The following is a 26,491-nucleotide window of genomic DNA, read 5'->3' as shown; positions in this document are numbered from 1 at the left end:
CCAACGAATACCCTCGGATTTTGCGTCAATGTTCTTACCGGCCACCACATAGCAAAAGATAGTGAAAGTCGATAATGAAAGTCAGTTACCAACGGCTGAGGTAACTCTGTCCCCCTCTTGTTCGACCTGGAAAGAGTTGGATTCAAAGAAAAATTTAAGCAAAAACTTCCATCTCTATCTATAAGTCCATTTGGTAACTTAATCTCAGTTGCTTCCTGAATTAAACTATTCCAGTAATTGGAAATGTATTTTAGAATATCCGTGTCCTCATACCCCACTGGAGTATGTGCCATGGAAATGTTCCTTTGTAAGATACAATGACGCTTGAACTGAATACATCGATCCTTCAGCATCCCGGTTGTCTGACCAAAGTATGACTGTCACAACTGCAACGGAGACGGTATACATGCACCTTACGCGAACCAAGGTTGTCCTTCACAAACCCTCAAAGAGTCCTAATCTTACAAGGTGGTCGAAAAGCTCATTTCACATTATGTTTCCGCAAAACACGACCTATGCTGTTGAAATGCTATCTGTGTATGGCAAGAAAGGCCGCAGACTTTGCTGTGAGCCCGTTATTTCCATCACTCACCCGTTCCATGCCTGGCCGACAGCTCAACGAGCGTCTGATCCGCCTTTCACAACAACCATTGGGGCGAAACGTGACTCTTAGATGGACTAATTCAGATGACGTACTTTCAGTTACTAAAATAACGAGGCCCCGATGGAACAAGGTATGAAGTACCTATTCAAAAAAAAGTTCAAATGTGTGTGAAATCTTATGGGACATAACTGCTCTAAGGTCATCAGTCCCTAAGCTTACACACTACTTAATCTAAATTATCCTAAGGACAAACACCCACACCAGTGCCCGAGGGAGGACTCGAACCTCCACCGGGACCAGCCCCACAGTCCATGACTGCAGCGCCCTAGACCGCAGGGATAATCCCGCGTGGCGTACCTATTCACGCTGAGCTAGATGGTGACAAGTAAAAGCTTAAAGATAGAAATGTAAGTGAGCTGAGTTTCGATAAGCGACATTTCCCCAACTACAATCACCCTTGCTCTCGTCCAACACAGCAGGGAAAGAAAGGGATGGTACTATCTCTTTCATCTCCATCGTGACTGAATTCAGATGTTCGAAAAAGCCGGTAAATTGTCATATCGACGAAGCCAAATAACAAAAGTAGACAGAGGAACGTATGATAATTCAACAAATGTCTGCCTGTCTGAACAGACGACCTAGTTTCATTTCCAACGACTCCTGACCGCGTTCCTCGAAATCTTCCATAAAAAGATTGGAATAATAAGTGACAAAATTATCCCCTTTGCAACTCCGTCTGTTTACAGAACTAGTAGTTGAATAAAAAGCAAATTGAAGTCAACACAGTTTGAAGTTGGGTCGCTATTTACCACAAAACACAGCCTCAACTTAACCCTGACGAATCAGACACGAGAACACAAGTGGAAAGGTAGACCACCTGAAACCACCTAGGATATGAAAGTCATTCAAACGCAATCCTTCTACCCGATGTAAGAAATACGTCCAATTCTTAATATCATGCTCACCCCGACCTACTAATGGGCTCAACAGAGTAGTAAAGTGTTTTGCAACACGGTATCTCGCAGCACCAATGCTACTGACAACAGACTTAACAGGAAGCCTGAAGTTGTGAATCTTCAGAAGACCACATAATACAGGGTTAAAAGCGCAGTAAGAGTTAAGACTTTTTAAATTTTCTTGCGGCAGTAACATTTCTTCAGGAGGTTGTTAATCTTCAATTACACACTTTTTGTAGGGTCAGCAATGAATCTGCGATACGCTGACACAAATAGTAAACACCACTTCTTTTCAACGTAATCCTGTTTATACAACACAACTGTAACGTTGGCCTTGATCATATAGTATCACGATCCAACCAGACTGAACGCCGAACAGCCCTCTCTCAGTCACTGTTATATTACTCTTACGCGAGTTTGCACCAGACAACACACTACATTCTTCTGACCTCCCCAGTAGCCTCTGGAGGTAGTTCAAAAACAGCCTGTTCGAGTGACGGAAATTCAGCAGCTAGTAAATGCCTGGGCGTTGGTGATAGGTTTGAAACTTCACCTAGTACGGATAAATCAGCCCCACCCGAAACTTTTTTCGTGACATTGATCACAGAACACTGATATGTAGTATTTCTCCCTGACGTACGGACACTTTAAAACTTAACTGGATTCCGGGTAGTCAAAGAACGACATTTTTAGTCAATGTTCCACTAAGGAGTATCGTAAAGCCAAATGCAAGAAAAATCCGGAATTTTCAAAGCAACCATTAAATGAAGCCGAAATAATTCCTTGGACACGAAAGCGAACTTTTGGCGAGAAAAATGGATCCTTTAACGAATAATAGCTAAACCAGCGCGTTGCTTGGTGCGATTAGCGGCAGTGTAACGACGCATAATGCACAGTTTTGGCAAAAATTGGCACAACATTATGGTCTCGATACCGTAACAAACACGAAAATGCACACTGCAATCTCACTCTACTGTTGCGAAGTTTATCATACATTTCCTACAGGACAATAAAATTTTCATACAACTTACGGGAACGCGGACTCGACTTCCGCCAATGTTTCAGCAAGAGCGCAACATGTTGTTTTCAAGGCACAACTGAAGTGAGGGAGCGGTGTGCAAATATGCCTCTTTTTTAGTGACGTCTTCTCTACAACAGAGACTATATACACAATAATTAGAGCTACACGTGCAACTGATAGATGCCAGCCCCTAACATGAACAATTTTAATTGACCATCGTAGAAATAATACTCGATAATAGTTTATCGGTCCATAAAACTTCACGGGCTACCTATTCTCTTTCAGGAAGAAACTTACAGAGACAAGTAAACACTCTCTAGCAGAGACCAGGGGGCGATACCCACAGCATTCACAAATACAAAACGCGTATTGTCATTCTCACATAGAAGCAACAGCACGTACAAGGCTATATTACATGACTTTGTCCTGACGAATATTAACTACTTGCACATATTTTCATCAATTAAACCTGTGGTAGCTAAGAAAGGAAAAGACATAGAAAAAATAGTTAACCTGAAAGTCTGACACGGACGGACCTCGGGCTCAGCTAGATTTGAGTTCCCGCTCTCCTGCGCGGCTTCCGACTCCCTAAGGCGAGGAAGAGACTGTAGGTCTTGCGTTGGAATTTTAACTGTCCGTCTCGGGTCACGTGGACGGCGGCTGTTTGAAGAAATGAGCAAGACGCCCTTATTTGTTTGACATCGCGTCGCCGAAGTTATAATGTGTACCTTGTGTTACTCAAGGCAGTCATTGTTTCACTTAGTGGGGAGTTTGATGGGATCACATCCATTATAAATACTGTTTCCTGTTACCAGAGCTGTTCCAGAGCCACCGACAGCTTCTACCGTCGGTAGAAAGGCTTCTGAATAATACAATGTTGCACTGTGGAGCACACAGTGCGTGGATTCAAACAATTTTAGTCGAAAGCCACTATATGTTTCATACGGCGGGCAGCTATTGTTCGTTGGGTACTTATTGTTCATCGATTGGTCATTACTCAGCCGTATCCGGGAGTTCTGTTTGTCAATTCAGAAAACTACGTTCCTCCGGCAGATAATATAAACTGCTAACACTTGTGGATTTTATATGCGAGTTCCTTCTCAGTCATCGCGATGCCAAGACAGTAGAAACGCTTTAATTTCATAACGTTGATATTTATTAAATTACTTAAACACTAATTAGTTTAATATCCTTATCATACCATCGATTACTCAAAAAACTTGCGTTGTGAAAGAGTAAAATAGTTAATTACGCAATATAAAGAAGCAAGGGAGGCGGATGCTCTTTTGCTGAAAGATACGCTACAGCTTCTAATCTACCTGCGTACAAGTCTAATCGTCGCTATATGTGACCTCTATGCCATTGCGAATTACACAGGAGAATTGTCATTTAACTCTCCAGTTTTTTCCTCGATATATTTTGTATTTAATAGTTCCAAAAATAAGGAAACTGATTCCTGGACACCCAAATTAAAAAAAAAAAGATTGGGAAAAAATAAAAATACAGTGTCCTCGATGTCGAACTGAATCAAATACCTGAGATATCAACAGTCTCCTTCTTTCTTTAGAGAATTTTTCGTTCTTCTTTGAATATCAGGAAACATTGGAAAAAGTGGTATAAGTATTCCACAATGTGGGATATGAGATAGTCCTGATAAAGTTGCAAAATTTTGGTACTTTAATTGGACGTTTCTCAGTATTTAATTATGGGCGTACATCTATTAGAAATTGAATACAGCTGCTGTTAAACTTGGGATGAGGCCTGAGTCAGAAATAAGAAGTTTGCCGGGCTCCTGAATCAACAAGTGGTGGCAGTAGTTCAAGATAAACATAAGTGGAATTTCTCTGGTTTCCTGGCTTGTTTGAAATTATTCAGCTGTTAATAATGCAATGTCAGAGTTCAACAGAGAATTGTTCAATTCCCATGTCAGTGTACTATGATCTTGACGAATATTTGGTAACGAAAAAAATACTAAATCACTCTACATAAACGTTATAAGAATTCGAGAGAATTACGTCGGACGGGAGAAAGTTGTGAGTGATCGTTTCATTTTATGAAATGTTTGGCCTCCTACGTGGTTTGTAGCGGAGCAGTAAGGCACGATTGACAAAACGGCCGGGAGATCGGTGTGCTGACCACATGCCCCTCCGTGTCCGCATCCAGTGACGCCTGCGGACTGAAGATGACACGGCGGCCGGTCAGTGCCGTTGGGCCTTCACGGCCTGATCCGAAAAAGTTTTGTTTAGTATGACACGATTATTTTATTGCTGTGGCCTCGTGAGCTTCCAGGTGATGCCGTTTTTTTGGTGGGGGAGGGGGGATTGGACGGTAAGTAGTTTAACAATTTTCAGTTGGTATATTTTGTGTACAACAGCATTTCATTTCTAAGCTGTCATAAATTAATGTGAAGTGCATTAACTCATATGGATCAGTGGCCAGTGATCTGTACTGATTTACCTACAATGATTTCCATAAATTACGAAAAAGCACATAAAGAAAAAAAAAATAAAAAGCAGTGATCTATTGCTACAAAAGTTGAACGTTTTACCACAACAGTAGGGTTTTACAAGGCACCCATATGGATACTACCTCACTGCAATCTGGTAACATCAGCTGTACGTAGGAGACCTTAGCACGTTTGATGGCGTGGAGGTTGTAAGTCCTAAATGATACAGGGGAGTCAACGGTGGAGACACATTGTAACGCGGGCAGCGGTGTTCGGTTAGGCAGAGGTTAGGAGCAGCTGGCTGCTAATTGTGGTCTTTATGCTCTTCTTAGTGTACAGTTTTTAAGCATCTTTTCTACCTCTGGGAGACTGAGTCAATGACACCCAAGGGCTGTTACACACGCACACATATGACTGATTGCTACTGTCGTGTACTTAAAAGAAGATGGTCCGCGATGCGGTTACGTCTACGGCCCGTCGCAACTACAGGCACCGGAAACATCATATCCTCGAGTAGGCGAACACTGTACACAGCAGATACGAGGAAGGTACGAATAAGTGACGATCATTCAAATGTATACCACTTACTGCCTATTCGTGGTAGAAACATTTATAGTGGATACTGGACACAACTGATTTTACGTTGGATTACAAATCTAATGCTACTGTTGTCGAAGAATGATTCCCATCTTCTTTAACACTAAAAAAAAAACGCTTTTTGATTTGGCGTTTTGGCGCGAAGGCAAAACGTGTCGTAAGCTAACACCCAAACCTTGAAGTGTCAGACACAGAGATCGGTACCAAACATTGTGTGTCGTTAGAGTATGAACCGAAACACCGATTTAGTTCGTGGTTAGTGCAGCCGTCCAGTAGAAGGTGCGTAAACGGTAGTTAAAGGTAACACCAGAACTACTGAGTATAGCGAAATCGTATCCGTGAGATACACATGTGAACATGTGAGGTAGGTGAAATCGTAGAACGTCAGACTGTTGTACAAGCGGTCCCGAGTTCGAAATCCAGTCATGGCGATTTTTCGTAACAGGTTACCCGTGAAATTGTCATCGGGAAAACATTTTCCTGAAATGTTATCTTTTGGCATCTGCTTTCGCTTCGTTAGTTGAAAGTAGCTAACCTATAGTCACATCTATGTATAAAAATATACTCTATAGGTTTACTACCCTCAATTAACGAAACGAAAACAAACTGCCAGAAGAACATTACTAAAAAACTCCGAAAAGTCCGTTTACATGTCAAGAAAATGTTCTCCTATATAACAATTTCATCTTTAATCGGCTAAAAAAGGTCATCGGCAGCTTTGAACTCGGCACCTTTAGTTCGACGAATGGACGCTCTACCAACGCACCTACTAGAGATCTTAAAATTCGTAGCTCAAAGACGGAATTTCTTTAGTTCGACGAACTGACGCTCTACCAACTCACCTAATAGAGACCTTAAAATTCGTAGCTCAAAGAGGGAATTTCCTGTACTCCCTAGTTCTTGTGTTATTTTTAGATATCATTTACACATCTTCTACTGGTCGACAAGACACAGTAGCTGTTTATATTTAGGCGGAAACTGAGCCATCCACGTCTACTCACTTGAAATTATATCGTCATTTGTCTACACACACGGAGGAGGAGGAGATAAGCGTTTAATGTCCCGTCTACAACGAATTAATTAGAGGTGGAGCACATGTTCGGAAGAAAAGCGGCCGTGCCCTTTAGAAGGAACCACCCCGGCATTTATTTGAAGCGATTTACGGAAATCAAGGAAATCATATAACAGGATGACCGGACACGAGTGTGAACCTTCGTCCTCTCCAACATTCGTCTACACATACGACTTCTAACTACTTACGTGGACTTACAGCTGAACTAAACAACAGAATGTTACTTACATAGGGTGGTAGAAGGGCGATAGAATGAGCAACCACAAGATAGTTGGCGTACAAATGAGTAGAAACACTGTGTAAACAAAACTGTTCCTTAATCAAAAACGCCCATTTCAATAAAGTAGCATAAGCGGAAAACGCGCTCTATCAAATCTTTGTCGGTCAACGCTCTGTTTTTGTCACTGTCACCACTAACGCCCAGGAATTGGGACGCTGACGTTTCTATTAATAAAACTGGCAACTTATAGTTTTGTTAGTTTTTAGTTTCTGATGGAAAGGTGTTAATAGTTTTGTAATTGTATTTTGCAAAAGGCAACTGTAGTCAGGTTCCTGCACTCCAAAAACAGAATATTTAGCAAAAATAAACGCAGTTATACTGCAATCTTCTTACAGTTTTGAAACTGGTGCACCTTAAGCTTTTGTTTGCTACTGATTTCGAATTTCACACTCAAGTGCAATTATTGTACAGTGAATAAATGTAATGAAAATTAACGAAGTTATCAGTAAATAAACAAGGAAAAATTTGTTTAAATGACTGTAGAGCCCCCTATGTCGGGAATTTCTACGACGACAACAGACGTCAAAAGCGGTGCTGAACAAATTGTATCACTATTCTGCCTCCGTGATTAATTTCAGTTCACATGCATGCTTCGCTACCACGAAACTCGTGCTCTGTAAAGTCGTTCCAGAACTGTATTATTAGTGGAAAGAAATTATTTCTGAGAAATACATAAGGAGGCTGCAATTCGTCTCCTGTGTGTACCTTAGCCGTAATATGAGGGATTAAGGTTGGGAAATTACACTGGAAACGCTAAGCACTGAATACTTCCATGTAAGAGAATTTCATCAAGCAGAGAAACTGTATGTTCAAATGTATGTGAATTTTTAAGGGTCCAAATTGCTTAGGTCATCGGTCCCTAGACGTACACACTACTTAAATTAACTTAAACTAACTTATACTAAGAACAACATACACACCCATGCCCGAGGGAGGAGTCGAACCACCGGCGGACAAGGTCGCCTAGTCCGTGACATGACGCCTCAAACCGCGCGAAACTGTATGAGCCAAGAGTTCATGAAGTTGTAGACGAGAGGCGGCGGGTGTTTTCGTGCCAAGGGCCAGCGCACTGTTTGAGGGCTGCCGTTCGACAGATGCAACCTACGTTCAAACCCTTATCTTGCCTAACTTGTGAGCTAAACAGTCAGCCTTTGGTAGTCTGGCTGTAAAATGTTAGTCCTCCTGTTGTCCCTAATGTATGTCAGCAATTTTTTGAGCACTGGAGTGACCTCGGGAAAGTGTATTTAGCGAGTCTGCAGACGATCCTATTAAGAGTTTATCTCAGTATGGCTCATAATTCGAAAAATATTAAGTTTATCAGAAGAGTTTGTAAGTAGAAATACTCGGGTTAACACAGGGTCAACCAAAGCAATACAAGTTCAACTAGGACTACGGGCTGCCGGAAGGAACTTTCATGAAATAGAAAAGTTTTATAATTTGTAACGTCGTGGATAATATGACTTGCTATATTACCGGGAGTGTCTCCAGTGGTGTCTCCAGAAATGGGGGACGAAACTACACAGAAGACCTGAACTCAATAAATAAAACTGCAAAGTTGAATGCTTATGACGCAAAGAGTAGCTAAACGAGCAAACATAATATAGAAAGAGACAAAGCATAATCGAGAAACATACATATAAACAGATACAACAAACGACCACAAATCAACAGATCGTGAGCAATGGATGTCTCATGACTGCAACAACAAATTTACACTCAGGTTTCGGCAACATGTTAAATACACAAGGACTCGGAAAAGCTTACCAAACTAACAACACAATACTCAAGAGATTCGAAGACAATCAGCACTGATTAATGCAGCTATCTAGTATATACAAACATTTTTAATTGCTGTCAGTCTGTATGTGTGGGCCAAATATGGAGGAATTTTAAAACGACATACCCACGAAGTTATAGAGCTTTAAAACCTAACAGCTCCTATTGATTATTTGCTGATCATCTAGTGATACAGAATCTCTCCCGAAGAAACTAACATCAGCTTATAGCAACAACGAAAAGTATAAGAAAACTGGCATATCCAAAAATCAGCAGTCCAAGGAAGGAAATTAGTAAATGAATACACACACTATGCAATAAAACACCATTTCACACAATAGGAGGACCATATAAATAACCCCTACTCTAGCAGCATATGGTTACCCTCTAAATTACACTGTCCGAGAAAAAAAGTGAAACACTTAAAGACTTGGTCGGATGTCAAATTAACTTTGTACATATATACTCTTTTAGTGCGTATGTAAATGATCAGTGTTGCAATTCCTTGTGACAGGCAGATGACCACCTGAATCCATAATTGTTATTAGAGTTTATTTTTGTTATCTGGCCTAGTGGGGCATGTAATGAACGGGAAGAGCATCAAATGCTGAGTAGTCACTGTGAACGACACGTATATACCGCATACTCATGTGACACAGCATTATCAGCACCTGACAAATTATGAAACTGGACTCATTGTGGGTCTCTGTTTTGGTGGCTGATTAGATCTTGCCAAATCTGGATTTTCGGGGCATTGGGATGTGACAGTGATCTGATATTTGACTTCGCGGGATCGGCAGTCCAGGCATCCTAAGTGTCACGATTCCTGTGAACCGCATACGACGAGCAGAATGCAGTATCGGCGTATTGTGTACCACGCACAGTCGTAGCCCCTTCACATTTGTGCCTGCCGTCTGAGAATAAGTAACGGTTCCATGCTCCGTTTTCCAAAGACCGGCAGCAGCCAGACCAGAGAATTACCATCCCACGCGTAGTCTCTCATTATAACCAGAATATAAATGGCTGCGTTTGGAATGATGCCATGACTGAAAACCATGGTTTGTTGTTGAATGTCAGGGAATCGTGTTCAGCGATGAATTACGGTTCTGCACTACCCCATATGAGAATCATCAGTTAGTGTGGGGGAGACCGAAGGAAGCAGCTATTTTTCCAACTTTTTGGAGAGGCACAGTTGTTTCAGTCCTGATGTCAAAGCAGGGTTCTGGTTTTGGCTGACCGTGACTGCGACAGTATCATGGTGCATTTTGTCAACAGGAAAATGCTCTTCCACACATGTCACTACTAAATGTCTGATGTTAACACCCACCTACAGCCAGCAAAATCTGCAGATCCTTTCTCAGTAGAATACTTTTGGGACCAGTTCATACGTCCATCGTCACTCCGGAGTAAGGATCACTTACAATATTTGTGGTCCAGTTTGCTTACGAAAGGGTACAACTACTTGATGACACTCTTCGCCACGGAATCAGTACAACTGTCCGCCCCCGGCGGCTGAGTGGTCACCTCGACAGAATGTCACTCGTGAGGACCCGGGCTCGATTCCCGGCTGGGTCGGAGATTTTCTACGCTCAGCGACCGGGTGTTGTGTTGTGCTAATCATCATCATTTTATTCCCATAGACGCGCAAGTCGCCGAACTGACGTCTAATCGAAAGACATGCACCCGGCGAACGGTCTACTCGGCGGGAGGCCCTAGTCACACGACATTTACATTTACAGTACAACTATACAGGCTGGAGAGGATGCACTTTCAAACTGAGAAGTTCACTCGTACTGCCAAATTGTTTGTGAATCTGACTCGAAGTTGTAATCACTGAAATATTCGTATACCTTCCAGCGCGAGGTTACATTTACTTAGCTTCTCTCTTTCTAGCCGCTTCAGTTTCTTTTTGTCAGGCAGCACAAATTCTCCTTCTCATCGTACGAACCAGTCACTCTACCTCTCTGTCTATTCCTTCCTCCTTCCTCTGCCCCCCTACACACACACACACACACACACATACACACACACACACACACACACACACACACACACACACACACACACACAGACAGACACCCACCCACACACATACAAATGACAAGATAAACATCTCAAATGTCAAGCGTTTGATGTCGGTACCTACTATCAAAACAAACACTAAACAAAACAAATGAACACCACACAGCTATAAAAGTACGTGTAATAGCTAGTGTTTCGCTGATAAAGTATATCACATTCTTATGTAACAGTAATAACTGACAATAGAGTAGGAAATGAGTGCATTAACAATAGAAATATAACGGAACAAGTCCACAATATTAAAAAAAAAAACTGTTAGGAACACTATGAATAATGCGATGTACACACATCAAAAAAAGTTTTGTATCCCCTCGGTTCCGAGAGTTCCAGAACCTGTATAGGATATTGCAATAGAGAACAACATAAACATTTATTCCGCCTTTTCATTGCTCATGAAAACCCACACATTGCATGTTGTACCACCATGCAGCGAGACCTTCAGAGGTGGTGGTCCAGATTGCTGCACACACCGGTACCTCTAACACCCAGTAGCACGTCCTCTTGCAACGATACATGCCTGTATTCTTTGTCGCATACTATCCACAAGTTCATCAAGTCACTGTTGGTCCAGATTGTCCCACTCCTCAATGGCGATTCGGTGTAGGTCCCACATCGTCCAGAAACAGCCCTTTTCAATCTATCCCACGCGTGTTCGATAGGGTTCATGCCTGGAGAACATACTGACCACTGTAGTCGAACAATGTCGTTATCCTGAAGGAAGTCATTCACAAGATGTGCACCATGGGGGTGCCAACTGTCGTCCATGAAGACGAATGCCTTGCAAATATGCACCGCTATGGCTGCACTATGGGTCGGAGGTTGGGATTCACGTATCGTACAGCCGTTACGGGGACTTCCATGAACACCAGCGGCTTTCGTCAGCCCCACATAATACGTCCCTAAAACAGCTGGGAACCTTCACCTTGCTCCACTCGCTGGAACGTGTGCTTACGACGTTCAGCCTGATCGTGTTGCCTCAAAACACGTCTATTGTCTGGTTGAAGGCTTATGCGACACTAATCGGTGTAGAGAACGTGATGCCAATCCTGAGCGGTCCATTCGGAATGTTGTAGGGCCCACTGCATGGTGTCATGGTTGCAAAGCTTGACCTCGCCATGTACATCGGGACTGAAGCTGTGCATCATGCAGCCTATTGCGCACAGTTTGAGTCATAACACGACGTCCTTGTGGCTGCACGAAAACCATTATTCAACATGGTAGCATTGCTGTCAGAGTTTCTCCCAGCCATACTCCGTAGGTAGCGGTCATCCACTGCAGTAGTAGCTCTTGGGCGGCCTGAGCGAGGCAAGTCATCGACAATTCCTATCTCTCTGTATCTCCTCCATGTCCGGACAACATCGCTTTGGTTCGTTCCGAGACGCCTGGACACTTCCCTTGTTGAGAGCCCTTCCTGGCACAAAGCAACAAAGCGGACGAGATCGAACCGCGGTATTTATTGACCGTCCAGGCATGGTTTAAATACAGACAACACGAGCCGTGTACCTCCTTCCTGATGGAATGACTGAAACTGATGGGCTATCGAATCCCCTCCGTCTATTATGCGCTGCTTATGCATGGTTGTTTACATCTTTGGGTGTGTTTAGTGACATCTCTGAAGAGTCTGTGATACAATATCCACAGTCAACATCTGTATATCTTCCGGAGTTCTGGGAACCGGGATGATGCAAAACTTTTTTGATGTGTGTGTATATCGAGACTCAGTTTGAAATTACTGGAAAACGGAAACTGTAAGGTATGTGAACTAATATGCTGGGTGAGACTCCTAAGAACAGCCAGGAACGTATTCTCGGGAGGTTTTGCACATAACTGCAATTTCGTTTTTGCAGACATGTAGCCTCAATTGGACCCAAAAGGTACTGCTAATTATCGATTTCATGCGATGCACACACGTGTGTTTCATCTTACAAAGAGAATTATTTTTAAAGCGGAATTTGCGTTTTCATTCGGTAGAGCGCTCTCAGATTAGTATAGTGCGTTAATCGTTTGTCGACACATATTAAGAGGGACAGTAAAAATCAGGTGACTAACGAATACTACAGCAGTAGCTCGCCTGCCGCCCTGGCTCTCACTATCTGTTACCACAACGCAACAGCGCTACTCAGTCACTAGTGGACTACTGGTTATTTTTCGTGCTTTACTTCCCCGTTAAAACATATCGATAAAATGGATATCACACTACATTTATTTCGGACTGCTCTACAAAACGCGCACATAAAATTGCTCTTTAAAAGCAATTCCGTTTGTAACTATAAACTAACTAAGACTTTCCATTGACACTGGACATTGCATGAAGCATGTGATTAACAATATTTATATAAGCTGAATCCATCTGCATGCTGAAAAAAAACGAAACTGCGCCTGACTACCCTCCTGAGAGACATCCTGTACACCTCTATTATTTCCAAATTATCCTAGACCCAAATCTCCAAGCCCTGCGTAAATGAGCTGCAAAGAATGCCTCAAATCAGAGACATCTGTCTTATCTAAATACAGTATGCAATCTGATATAAAATATTTGACACCTAATAACCGATGCTTTGTAGATATAAATAATTTGGAGGCAAAAAGTCATATAACGTATACAGGACGTTAACATGTTACAATAATCATTCAGAAAGATAATTAACAAACTTCCCACTGACTGTATTGGATAAATTGCTGAAATATGTGTTGGTGATAACAAAACTATAAAACGGTGACTTGTACAGGACGGAAATCCTCTCCCAATGTAGAATATATGTGACGCAATACACTGCATATATCTGAAGGACAAGATACAGTGCTTTATTTGAACTCCATGAGACTTTTATGTGTTGAGACAAACTTTGGCAGAACATGGAGTAACTATGATTTGCCTTTGAGTATAAAACATTGCTTTTTTCCATTGTTTCTATTGAACTGACCATATCAGTCATCTGACTTACTTGAAGGAAGTGGTTGTTAATTACTGTGGCTACCTAATTGCTACCATTTCCGGTGTTTCTCTAATCACAAAATCTTCACATCCCTTAACATATGTTACAGTACTCATCATAGCTCTTACCCACACAGAATTAATCCATACTATTATTACAGACTCGAAAGTAATTATCTCTTACGCTTGTATGACTATATCGCTGAAGCAATTTTCATGAAGCTTGCTGTGGAGATAGTTTGAACGCTGAGGAAGGACATAGGCTATTGCGTAAACTGTTTAATACAACACATGTATTGATTTGAAAAATATGGAACAATAACTATCATCTGAAAAAGCTATTGACTCTTTGACTTTTGAACTTCAAAATACTTGCGAAAATGCATTTATTTCTTCATATGTTCCACATATTATGGTTAAACGCAATAAATACAATACTTACTGAGTTTTGTGGGTGGGTGTGTGTTTATATATATAAAGTACAACCTGATTTCTTCACAACTTCAGTGCAGTAATGTGTTCATTGTAAGTAAGTGTTGGAGTAGTTATATTACAAGTTTATTACCTTATAAATAAATAAAACATTTTTTTAAATTTTAAATTCAGTACATTAATGCGAGTTCAGTAAATGAGTGTTGTAAAATGATCCTTTCATATATTGTTCATTAAAGAAAAGAAAAAAAACGATAATTCCACTTGGGACCTGTGGAAGGTACATTAACATATTTGTTTCAGTTGTAAATATTTGTCATGTATTATTGTTTTTCTGACATTTACTGCATCCTGCAGGACCTCAACACTACTGATCAATTGGAATGAAAGTCAATGTAATCTAATCTTATCTTATACAATCCTCTTCGTGGTACATACTTCCATACTAATACGTCATAGCCCCATTGCAATTTAGCCGTAGAGCGTGACTTGTATCTTAACTTATAATACACATTCCAGTTTACGTAACAGTTGGTTCAAAATTGGTTCAAATGGCTCTGAGCACTATGGGACTTATCATCTGAGGTCATCAGTCCCTGAGGACTTAGAACTACTTAAACCTAACTAACCTAAGGACATCACGCACATCCATGCCCGCGGCACGATTCTAACCTGCGACCGCAGCTCCTAGAACTACTCGGTCATAGCGGCCGGCTCGTAACAGATGGTGATCGTGCGGTTATTGCTGCCTTTTGATCATGGGGATGCTGGATCGGATTCTTCTCGCTCGAGACTGGATGTGTGTTTTGTCCTTATCATCATTTTATCACCGTTGTTGCGTAAGACGCCGAAGAAGCGTCAAATAAAAAGATTTGCATCAAGCTCCCGAACATAAAGCCATAAGCACACTGCATTTCATGTTACTGACAAGCGAGCACAGCCGCGGGTAACAGATAGAATACAAAGGTTATATAATCCTCAACGTGTTTATTCCATACTTCCATACCAATATTTTAATTTCACAACTAAACCGCAGAGCGATGAAATTTGGTACGGGCATAGACTGAATCCTGACGAAGATTATATGATATTTTAGAGAGGTAACTCTTGTTTGAGTATAATTAACATTTTTAAATATGGTGTACATGAGGGCTGGCACGATGGTCAGCGACTCTTAGTACTTATAGACTGATCCGTGACAGTGCGAATACAACGTTACTGTTCAAGCGGTTTTTGACAGTGAGTTGCTCAACGACCTGGCAAAAGTGGAGAGTCTTTATTGAGATACAACAATAAAATCAGACGTTAAGGTCGACAGATTTAGAACTATTACTACATGTCTTGAAACCGTTTGTCTGATTTAGCCCTTGGATCATGGAGAGCTAAAGTAGCGATAGTTTCTCGCAAAAACGTCGGAGTAGCCTCAGGTCCACCACACCTTAAGACTCAGAATGTCAGATAGCCTTAAGAGTTACGACAATAGAAAAGTCAGAAACCCGTCGCATTTTAGGCGCGCGTCTTTTATGACTACCGAGAGAGTTGAATTCACGACGACAGCATCTCGTAAAGACTATTCGACAAATATAGAGATGTCATACCTCTGCATATGGAACATGGTAGGCTTTTTGTGGGGCTGGATTTGATCATGATCTATAAACTGACTGTGTTAATTATAAATTAAACATCTTAGGGGCCCGGATAAAAAAGAACGCACTATAGTGCATTGAAATGGAAGGAATAAACGGTTGGTAAGTGTTTCTCTGGAGGCAATGTCTCACATCCGCTACTAGGTGAGCCAGTAGAACCCCTATAAACTCTACATCTGTTCGAATGTAATGAATTCAGACTTCTTTTAATCATATTAAGAAAATATAAAGCATGCTTTCAGATTAGGAAGTCAAGAAAATAACTGAAACACAATCATTATGAACTTACATGCCGCCGCTTCATTATTTTTTGTGCATACACAACTATATATAGACATTTATATATAACTACCTCACCTTCTCACCACCACTCATCATAATATAAATACTGATACGCGATCGCAGCCGTGGGTAGCAGTTATTTTTATTCTATGAATTAATGATTTCAGACATTATATAATGGCTTAACAAATTTTCATCAATTCGTTGTGACAGTAGAGCAATCAGTTCTATGTCCCTGTTTTTGCCAACCATTTGTAACCATTTCCTTTTCCTTCCACACCCCGTTATTTGGATTCTTTTTGTAATCCTAGATTTTTTAATGTATTATTAATGTCATGCTTCACTGTTTTCCTGCGAAAATAACTTTGAAAGAGAAACACCTGTAGGCCTACATTACATTACATTTGGAATTGATTTCTTTCCCATGGTACACATACCTGCAGTACACTTACTGTAAGAGTGCGATGAAATTTTCAGTAGTCTGTTCGTTAATTATTCTGTATTTTTCAATACAGCTTCATTACAGTCAGATAAATTGTTCTAAATGCGTGGGATGCATCAGGATTAGAGGGCACATTCTCTTCCAGGTATATCACTAGTCAAGTGTCGACTACAAAATTGTTGCATGTTAGGTACTGCTCTGCTCTATGAATCTGGTGAGAAAATTAATAACACAAGTCATATTATAAGTGTCTGTTTTGTTTTATACGAATCATCCAAAAAATAATTTGCTGTCTGTTGTCTCTGAGGTGTCAGAATTTTAAATATTTCAAAGAATAAGTGAAGGTTGTTAACAATTTTCATTTTAAGGCATATGGTATAATCTGTTGTATTTTAACACTAACAAAAGGTAGTATTCAACTGTGTTTAGTCCTACACATAGCTCAGTAATGCGTTTCGAGGGACAATCCTCACGAGTTAAGTCTCACAACCTGATAGTCTTGAAACGCGTTGTTGAAGTGTGCGTAGAACAGAAAACGTTTGACTGTAAATTATTACTGTGTTCAACGTTTTCCAATGGGCATCTGTTTACTTTAATAGTTATAAATGACTTTTATGGAGCAGTAATTCACATTGTTTGTCTAATTGGAAACTACTTGTGTTGTGCGATTTGTTGACTTTTTACTTCTTTCATATTTGACAACTCCTTTATCTTACATATTTTCCCTACAGAAAATTGTAATCTTATTCGTTATAGATATGGATTACTATATTTGTATGATGCTCAGATAGACATAACGCATTAACGACCTTTGACACTCTAGACTGTGTAAATAGCTAAGAAGTTCCTTCAATTAAGGTGCATCCTAGAAGGATGGCCCGTATCTCGTGGTCGTGCGGTAGCGTTCTCGATTCCCGGCGGGGTCAGGGATGTTCTCTGCCTCATGATGGCTGGGTGTTGTGTGATGTCCTTAGGTTAGTTAGGTTTAAGTGGTTCTAAGTTCTAGGGGACTGATGACCATAGATGTTAAGTCCCATAGTGCTCAGAGCTATTTGAACCTTTTGAACCTAGAAGGATGTTTCTCTAGCTGATGTTCTTTCCGTGATTCTTGCAACATGAAGCAGTTCCATAATAAGAATGGTAATCACGTCTAATGGAGTCCACAGAAGTAATGGGACTGTTCCAGGACAATGCTTATGATTTATAATACACACACGTCACTAACCACACAAATTATTCAGCTTGTAATTACAGCTTATCATTCGATTAGGGCTAACTTTCCCTTTATAGTTATACTTTATTATCCAGTTTATTATTTTCATCCATACAGTTTATTATCCTATTTATTGTCCTGTTGCCATCGCTTATGACTCAAGATGTTGCCTAATATTGCGGATGATCGAAAGGACACCAAGGTGTTAGATCCATGTTGTTGTTGTTGTTGTTGTTGTTCTGGTCTCTCCATGCTACTCTATCCTGTGCAAGCTTCTTCATCTGCCAGTACTTACTGCAACCTACATCCTTCTGAATCTGTTTAGTGTATTCATCTCTTGGTCTCCCGCTACGATTTTTACCCTCCACGCTGCCCTCCAGTACTAAATTGGTGATCCCTTGATGCCTTAGAATATGTCCTACCAACCGATCCCTTCTTCTAGTCAAGTTGTACCACAAATTTTCCTTCTACCCAATTCTGTTTAATACCTCGTCATTAGATATGTGATCTACCCATCTAATTTCCAGCATTCTTCTGTAGCACCAAATTTCTAAAGCTAATATTCTCTTCTTGTCTAAACTATTTATCGTCCGCGTTTCACTTCCTGACACTTAAATCTATAATCGATGTTAACAAATTTCTCTTCTTCAGAAACGATTTCCTTGCCAATGCCAGTCTACATTTTATATCCTCTCTTCTTCAACCATAGTGAGTTATTTTGCTCCCAAAATAGCAAAACCTATCTACTACTTTAAGAGTCTCATTTCCTAATGTAATTTCCGCATCATCGCCCCATTTAATTCGACTACATTCCATTATCGTCGTTTTGCATTTGTTGATGTTCATCTTATATCATCCTTTCAAGACACTGTCCATTCTGTTGAGCTGCTCCTGTAGGTCCTTTGCGGTCTCTGACAGAATTGCAATGTCATCGACGAACACAAAAGTTTTTATTTCTTCTCCATGGATTTTAATATCTACTCCAAATTTTACTTTTGTTTCCATCAGTACTTGCTCAATATACAAATTGAATAACATCGGGGAGAGGCTACAACCCTTTCTCACTCCCATCCCAACCACTGCTTCCCTTTCATGTTCCTCCACTCTTGTAACTGCCATCTGCTTTCTGTACAAATTGTAAATAGCCTTTCGCTCTCTGTTTTCCCCCATCCACCTTACCCCTGCCACCTTCAGAATATGAAAGAGTATTCCGATCAACATTGTCAAAAGCTTTCTCTAAGTCTACAAATGCTAGATCCTTAGGCTTGCCTTTCCTTATTCTATTCTCTAAGATAAGTCGTAGGGTCAGTATTGCCTCACGTGTTTCAACATTTCTGCGGAATTCTAACTGACCTTCCCCGAGGTAGGCTTCAACCAGTTTTTCTATTTGAATGTAAGGAATTCGTGTTAGTATTTCGCAGCCGTGGCTTATTAAACTGATAGTTCGGTAATTTTCACATATGTCAGCACCTGCTTGCTTTGGGATTGGAATTATTAGATTCTTCTTGAAGTCTGAGAGTATTTCGCCTATCTCCTAAATCTTGATTACTAGATGATAATGTTTTGTCAGGGCTGCCTCTGCCAAAGCTATTTCTGATGGAATGTTTTCTACTCCCAGGGCCTTGTTTCGACTTAGGTCTTTCAGTGCTATGTCAAACTCTTCACGCGGTATCATGTCTCCCATTTCATCTTCTTCTACCTCCTCTTCCATTTCCAGATCCATAAAGTGTCATAAAATTATTCCCTCAAAGTTGATTTCCCTCACCAGTCAGCTCCGCAAATTTCAAAAACCATATTTCTCCTCGCTGTTGGAGTTGAACATTTAGACAGTATAATCTACATAGATTGTATCTCACCATGCTGCCAGGCTTGACCATCAGGACAGACTATTCTCCATAACTCTGGATCATAGTTTCGCCCTTGCTTACAGCCTTGAAGTTCTAGACACTCGATCGAAGTACAGCCTGCAGGGCAGATACACGCACAAACACACTCTCTCTCCTCTTTAGGTCACTAGTTAGGAAAATGTCGTGCAGTTATCCGATTCGGTGGATGCATGGGATGTAGCCACATTCACACAAGGCAGCTGCATGCACGCCCTTCCTTCCAGTCCCCTTGGCCACTCGTGGCTATCCATGAGCTACAGCCACAAAAGTTGTATTCACTTCAGTATTAATCTGCTATCCACCAACTTATGTGCCACTGGGCCGAGTGATGAGTGCAGTAGATCGGAAGACGCCATTCAGTAAGCATCTAAACACTTTATGTGCATGTTTGTTCATGTGTCGGCGTGATCTAATAAACGATTGTAATTTTAGTATTACAGATGTAGTAACGGTAGCATTTACAGGTGTTGATACATTAACTCTGTTGATGGAGGATGGAGGCTACAGCTGCTTTTGAATCATGGGGGTTGTTTAGGATGGAGAAACTGATGCCACTAACCAATTAGAACTCTGCCCACGAGCACCAGTCGTTGTATGTGTGCTGACAAAACAATTTGCAACTTCATACAGTGGTTGTGTGGCATTTCCTGTTTTCAGGGTATTTTGATGATGGCAGTCGGATGGAAGCTCTACAACTGTGTGTGTGTGTGTGTGTGTGTGTCAGGTTAATATCTGACATCTGACTGGTTGAACTGTGTTCATCGAACCACTTCATCACGCTCCTGCCTTTTGACATAGCCCATTACCTTGCTCAAAATGTCACTGCCATCGGGAAACATGGTCGTCATGGAGTATAAGATGTGCAACCAGTGTACAAAACTCATTGGCTATCATGTTGCCTTGCGCGTGTTTCACTGGAACCACATGAATGGTTCCTAGAGCATAATTGAGCCAATGTCAGCCTGCTTCCCACCAGAAGCGCAGCTATCAAGGAGCTGTTTCCCGCGAAGACGACAGATTCAGTCCCTTCCATCGGTATGATGAAGAAGTATTGGGTTTCATCAGGCTATGCAATGCTCCGCCACTGTGTCCAAGCACATTGAGAACGGTCACGTGCCCTTTTCAGTCATAGTTACTGATGTCGTGCTGTTAACATTGACACATGCACGGTACATTGGCTGCAGAGGCCTATTGTTAGGAGTGTTCGGTGCACTGTGTGTTCCGAAGCAGTTGTGCCCTGCCCGACATTAAAGTCTGATATTAGTTACGCCACAGCTCACCGACTGTCCTGTCTTACCAGTCTGCTCAGATTACGGCTTCTAACGTCTGTAATGAGGGGCAGCTTCCCAACTTCACAACGTCTGGAAGTGGTATCACCTCGGTTTCACCATGATACCAGTCCTCGAACACCCAGAAAATCGTGTTGTTCCATAAATGCTCATGCCGACACACCAGGCCATCAGAATCCGCCCTGGTCCAACTTAAATAAAACGCATGCCTTCCTCACTGCTACTATATTAACTGCATCTAGTATTGCATTCTGTACTGTATGTCCTGAGGCGGTCATGAAGTTGATATTTCTAAATTCCATGGAATGCTAAATATTGTATGAATACATCTACATCCATACTCAACAAGCCACCTGACGGTGTATGGCCGAGTGTACCTTAAGCACCTCTTTGCTTCTCCTTTCTATTCCACTCTAGTATTGTTCATGGAAAATTAGATTGTCGGCATGCCTCTGTGTGGGCTCTAATCTGTCTAATTTGACCCTCATGGTCTCTTCCCGAGATATACGTAGGAGAGAGCAATATACTGCTTGACTCTTCGGTGAAGGTATGTTCTCTAAACATCAACAAAAACCCGTACCGAGCTACTGGGCGTCTCTCTTGCACAGTCTGCCACTGGAGTTTATCTGTCATCTCCGTAACGCTTTCGCAATTACTAAATGATCCTTTAACGAAGCGCGCTGCTCTCCGTTGTATCTTCTCTGTCTCTTCCATCAGGCCTCTCCGGTACGGATCCCACATAGGTGAGCATTATTCAAACAGATGGTGAACAAGTGTTCTGTAACCTACTTCCTTTGTTTTCGGGCTGCATTTCCTGGGATTCTCCCAATGAATCTCAATCTGGCATCTGCTTTACCGACGATTAGTTTTGTATGGTCTTTCCATTTTAAATCACTCCTAATGCCCACTCCCAGATAATTTATGGAATTAACTGCTTCCAGTTGCTGACCTGCTATTTTACAGCTAAATGATAAGGGACCTATCTTTCTATGTATTCGCATCACATTACACTTGTCTACATTGAGATTCAATCGCATTATACTCGAACATAATACGTGTTCCAAAATTCTACAACTGATCGACGTTAGAGATATAGGTCTATAGTTCTGCACATCTGTTCGACATCCCTTCTTGAAAATGGGGATGACCTGTGCCCTCTTCCACTCTTTCGAAACGTTACGCTCTTCTAGAGATCTACGGTACACCGCTGCAAGAAGGGGGCAAGTTCCTTCGCGTACTCTGAGTAAAATTGAACTGGTATCCCATCAGGTCCAGCGGCCTTTCCTCTTTTGAGAGATTTTAATTGTTTTTCTATCCCTCTGTCATCTATTTCGATATCTACCATTTTGTCACCTGTGCGACAATCTAGAGAAGGAACTACAGTGCAGTCCTTTGTGAAAAAGCTTTGGAAAAAGATATTTAGTGTTTCGGCCTTTAGTCTGTCACCCTCTGTTTCAGTACCATTTTGGTCACAGAGTATTTGGACATTTTGTTTTGATCCACCTACACTATCTCATAAGAACAAAATTTAAAAATGTAGTAGGATTTTCTGCGAAGTCAGTACATAGAACTTTACTTTCAAAATCGTTGAACGCCTCTCGCGTATCGTTCCTCACACTACATTTCGCTTCGTGTAATTTTTGTTTGTCTGCCAGGCTTTGGCTACGTTTATCTTTACTGTGAGGTGCCCTTTGCTTCCGTAGTTGTTTTCTAACTCGGTTGTTGTACCACGGTGGCTCTTTTCCATCTCTTACGATCTTGCTTGGCACATACTCATCTAATTCATATTGTACGATAGCGATTATGTCCAAGAGGAAACTAACGCATTATGTTGCAATATATTCTATGGACATTCAAGATTCTGTGACTCAACTTTTTTTGTGTTCTTCTGTTTTGGATTCGAAGCGGAAAGAATGTTCGTCTGAGGTTCATCTTGCTGTAACAGTCTATGTAAGTTGTAAACGAAACCAAAATATAGTTGTTCTTGAATTTAAATCTGTGTACGGTATGCAATTATTTGTAAACTTAAACCTTGCTTGTCCTGAGTAGACGTGGCCTTAACTGAACATTGACCATTGTTAAAAAATAATGTGCAGTTTTCTTTCAGCTTATCTTCGAGACGTGCCGCCGGTAGGGACACTAAAGTTTCTTGCAGATTCCACGAGCCATGAGGCAGCTAGAATTATCTTATACACTTCATTTTCAGATTTTCTCAGGGTTGCGAAATAACATCCCAGGCAGAAAGGTCTGGTCACAGGATTCTAGTTCCAGTATAAGATTTCATCAGCAAAAGAATATGCTTGTTATCTTATATTGGTATTTGAGACGATCTGACGTTACAGGTTTTATTATTTCACTTTGAACTGACCTACGAAATATTATTTGGTGTTATAACAACATGAGTTTCCACTATACTTTTGATATATGTTGAGGAATATCTGTGATGATTCAAGAGAGAGACAATTAATTATTTATAATCCGCTAATCACCCTGAGTACTGAGCTAGTTTGCTGATTGCCGATCCGTGTCGGACTAAATTAAATTAAATTACACTGTTCGTAATATTATTAGAGTTATTTATCTAATGCTTTGATGTCACTTTATTAAAAGCTATCAAAGAATACATAAAATGAAATTAAATTACATTACACTGACGCCTGTACTAATTGTTCTGCAGTGTGTGTAACTCAATTTTCAAAGATCACTAAAGAATTTGTTTTCGTGAACACAAATATTCTTCATGTTTTGCATTCAAACAGCTCGGTTCATATACACCAATAGCTGATTGCAGTAAATACCTACTTGTGGGGCCGAAATGTAATCTAGAATCCGGAGATCTAATTTCATTATTGTCATTGATCATATGTATGTATTAAAGCATAACTGAATCGTAATTAATGAATCAAACGTTTCAGTTACATGTATTACACGCACGGGAAAGACGACTGAGAATCTGGATGAGTGATCGCAGACCCACGCAATGCCTTACATCCAAGAATGTAAGGAGGTAAGGAATCCACACTACCTGGTCTCTCATTGAAGCTAGTCAGTAGTACCTGGGCGTGTGTAATTAATAACAAACTTTCCACTTAGTTGCCTTCTATGATTTCGATTGTAACTATTAGTGTAGAAAGTGTTGTCCATTTATTGTCTGATCTTTTCGTGCGACGCCATTTACATCAGTTAGCACCAGGTTAGACTGAGTACAAGACGTAACCATTTGGAGCTTCATAATTATGAAACCGACGACTAGGTGGAGAACATTCCTAGATATTTGGCAGGAGGAGCTGTAGCTAGTGAAACTGAACGAACTATGATCCCTGCTGACAGTGTAGAATCGCAGACGGATATTTGTCAACAGAGTTTACAAAGGCTGTGGGGTCAAGAGGCTGTCGGACCAGTGTCTAAACATTCATGGTGGTGTCTGTTTGTCCCATATCGTGTCTCCCTACCACTTTCGTACAACGACGCTCTGAGTGTGTTTTTCAGGGAATTGACTAGTTTGAACCTGGGACCTGTTGCTGGTAAGAAGACGTCAGACCACACATGACATGTAGAATTCAGAAGAGTTCAGTGAGACTAGCGATGATATAACCAAATACTAAATGATCTCAGCGTCAGCTCCACTGCACTCCCTGCACGAAGTTGGCTTCGATCTTTTGACCTTGGCACGAAAGAGTTAACCTTGTTTGTCTCGTAAATTCCGCAGCATTGTTTCTAATAGGACCTCTTACTTTAATCTTACGTGTTTTCAGAACTGGCAATTCTTCATTGGCATTACACTGCATGAGTAAATTTTCGGAGATGGCAGTCAGTTCACTTCCGCTATCAATTACAATATTGACTGGGATATGCTTCACCATGGCCTTCACAATTGGTTGAATTTGAAAGGGTTGGTTCTGTTCTTCTTCTTTTCTTGCATCAACGAATCCTCCACTGAATCATACATGAGTCTTTTCAGGAATTTCCCTTGTGAATTCGAACTTTCTGTAGGATAAGCTTCGACTGCTACTTCTCTCTCTTTTATTTCCTCTTCTCTATTTCTTCCATCATTTACGCTTTCTTCTACATCCTCTACTTTTTCCTCAGGCTTGTCTATCTTCTCCTTTTTCGTCGCTACTTCCACATAATCGCATCTAAATGCACTAATTATCGTTTCATAACTTCCTTCATTATATACGTTGGGTTGTGTGCCCACTCGTAATCTATTTACAACTTCTGTCGACTGTGCATTTTCCTCATTGAATTCGCTTTCCCTGGTTTCCATCTTAAATAGTTCTGCAATACTCATTACTTCATCCTTTCCTCCTACATTCGTTGTGCGTGCCTCTGGTAATTCATCTTCCTCGTCAGTATTCTCCCAATTAATTTCGTCCGAGCATGATATTGTTATTTTCCTGTCTTTGTTTTCATCTGGTCCCTGCGGATTTGTTTCTTCTTTCTTCTCTTCTCGTGATAAGATTTTTACTTCTCTGTTCAAGGTGCTACAATTGTCCTGGGTCGGTGCATCATTCTCTTTGGCATGTACGCTTAGCTGTCAAATCGAACTTTTATCGGGGTTTGGTGGTCTTACCTCCACCTCTTCTATCTGTATTCGCTTTCCTTGTTCAGCTTGTTGATAGTGGTTTCTTTGTTGATAATTTGTCGGTCTATTGGTTCTCCAGTACCCGTTCCGGTTGTCGTTATTCCCTCTGTAATAGTTGTTTCCGTTCCTGGGTGAATTATAGTTATTGCCATATTCTCTTCTAAATCCATAACCTGTTCTATGTTGAAATCTATTGTCGTTTCTTGGTGCGAAATTATCACGTGGTTCGTAATTATTGTTTCTTCGTACTTTGTCTTGTGGATTCCACCGCTTTTGGCTTTCGTTTTCACGTGTGCTTCATCTTTTTCTTGCGTCATCTTCCGAAAATATGAACTCTAGTGCCCGTAGAATACCTTTAAAGGCTTCGACGTCATTGCCTCCGCGACCTACTAATGATTGCTGGTATTTCAATGGTAGCTTCATCGGGCATAATTTTATCAACTCTCCGTCACTGTATGGTACATCTAAGCATTGATTTTTGTTTGCCATTACTTCGAAAAATTTCACGGGACTCTTCTCTCCTGAATTTTCAAAATATGGGTTCTGTAATAATTCGTACTTCACCCTGTTCTGTGCTTTGCTGGACCAATATCGTGAGAGAAACTTCTCTCTGAAATCTTCGTACGATAGGCATGTCGCTGCAACATTCTGCATGGTTTCTGCGACTGTTCCTGACATGTGTGCACATATGAAGTCTAATTTGTGTGCTAGCGTCCAGTTTTCTGATAATCCTACTCGGAATTGATCAATAAAAGTTCGTGGATGTAATGAGTTTCCTTCTCGAAAGTGTTGAAATTTTCTGACGGTGAGGAAATGATCGTTGTCTTACTTCGTCATAGTTCCATATGAAATTCGCTATTCTTCGCCACTTTTGTTTCTGATCACTTCTCCCGTCGTTCTTCCCTGTTGTGGTAGATCCATTGGATATTGTCCACTATAACTTTCGC

This window comes from Schistocerca gregaria, chromosome 1 (assembly GCF_023897955.1).
Source record: "Schistocerca gregaria isolate iqSchGreg1 chromosome 1, iqSchGreg1.2, whole genome shotgun sequence".
NCBI lineage: Eukaryota > Metazoa > Arthropoda > Insecta > Orthoptera > Acrididae > Schistocerca > Schistocerca gregaria.
The sequence above is the reverse complement of the archived record's forward strand: the minus strand, read 5'-3'. Positions refer to the sequence as shown.